Source organism: Echinococcus granulosus, assembly GCF_000524195.1.
Source record: "Echinococcus granulosus chromosome Unknown EG_S00147, whole genome shotgun sequence".
Classification (NCBI taxonomy): domain Eukaryota; kingdom Metazoa; phylum Platyhelminthes; class Cestoda; order Cyclophyllidea; family Taeniidae; genus Echinococcus; species Echinococcus granulosus.
The window spans coordinates 165,962-167,827 of NW_020170527.1; positions in this window are offsets into that span (position 1 = coordinate 165,962).

The following is a 1,866-nucleotide window of genomic DNA, read 5'->3' on the forward strand; positions in this document are numbered from 1 at the left end:
CGCTGTCATTTTAATGCTAACTTCAGACTCGTTAAGTATTTTTAAAATGCTCCTGCAAGAATAAACTTTACTTTGCACTCCGAATGGATCCTTTAAAAATTCACCCACTTACACATGTGGGTAAGAAACAAATCAAAGAATAATTATGAAAACAATAATAGGTAAATCCTCCCAACAATTTTTATGCTAAATAATTTGCCCTAACCCTATTTGAAAGTTTGGTGATTAAATCCTTTTTCCTGCGAGGCAGCGAGCACCCTGCTAATTTTGAATTAGTTTGCCTAGGTAAGAGGCGACATGTTACTCTCTTTAGAAGTAACCATCATTGTTGTCAGTAATTAAAGTCCCACGAATAGTCTCAGTTAAATTTCTAGGGAAAAATTTAACCTGTCGAATTCAAAATACTGGCAACGAGGAAGTTCAACATCAGTCACCACTTGGCGATAAAAGGAAATTTCAGCAGTTGCTGTAATTCAGTAACGAACGGTATTTGGCTACTCAGGTTATACATCCAGTACAAGTGTCATATAGTGTGTTTTAGGACTGTTTTCTGGCAGCAAATATATTTTTCACGTTTATTTAATTGTCCCAGCCGGTATAAAATAAGTCCGAGTGGAATTACTGCTACTTCATGTAAACCAAACAAATACTTCAAAACCCTAACCAAAAGAGTGGTATTCGAATCATTTTTTGTCGGTCAGAGCAGTGAGCAACTTGTTTTACCAGTAAAGCATTTCCTCGGGAAGTTGCTGATGGCTGTGGGGTGGTTGTCTGCAGGAGGCTGTTTGATAAGACCTACTAAAAAAAATTGGTCGAATAATCTCCCTCTAATTTAAGAACACCAAAAAATATATTTTCTGCTTAAATTCCTTTGGAGTCAAGGATCTAATCATTTTTTTGCCCTTTTAAAGAAAACCCAATAATTTGAATTGGTATTTTGCTCTAAATGGTCTAACGAAGGAGAAATTAACGAAGTCCTCTGCGAGTGAAGGATTGCAGCACAAGTCAATGCGATTATTTTGGCGTTTCCACTTAGGATGCCATAGTTTTATAGCGGAAGAGAAAAAAACATAGATTTGTCGCTGCAGGTCTTTGTTTGGGAGGGGATTTGTCTGTATTATTAGCGTGGACATGGATATGACCTTGCAATCACGTTATCGCAACTCGTGGACGAAGCCGCAGGAATACCACGGCAGCAGCCAAGGCAACACTTATGATTTACTAAAGATGCCCTGCTTCAATTGCGACTGACATTGTACCATACACGGTTCATTTTACCTATTGCACTTACAAGATATCTCCACTAGTTTATACATGACTTGTTAGATAAGAAGGTGAGATTTCACTCTAATGCTGCGCCAAACTTTTTTCCATTTTCAAACGACACTGTTCATCATTGTTTGCTTTGAGGTGAGAATCTTTCCTTACCCAGCGCATCCGATTCACATAGCTTTGAATAAAATATTATGTCGTATAGCAATCGAACAGCTGTGAGGGTCTGACCTACTAACGCAAGGTTGTCAATCCGGTAGAGACGTTAGACTCACAGCAATGCCACGCCACAATGGAGATGGCTTGATATCCGTGACAAACAGCCCCTGTGAAGGTAGACCGAGCAGCCTCACCCGAGACGTGCGTGAGTCGTTGGACCTCGTTGTTTGTGCAGCTAAATGCAAACAGGGAAGTGAGATGAAAAAATGAAAGCACACTTCACCTCAAAACTTATAGACTGTGTGCCCGAGCGATATTGAATGTGCAGAAGGCGGAACAGGGTACTTCTGCATTGTCGTTGATTTACACAGAGTTAAGTGTTGAGCTTATTGACGTTCTATGCCTTCATGTCCCTCAAAAGAACGAGTAGAATAT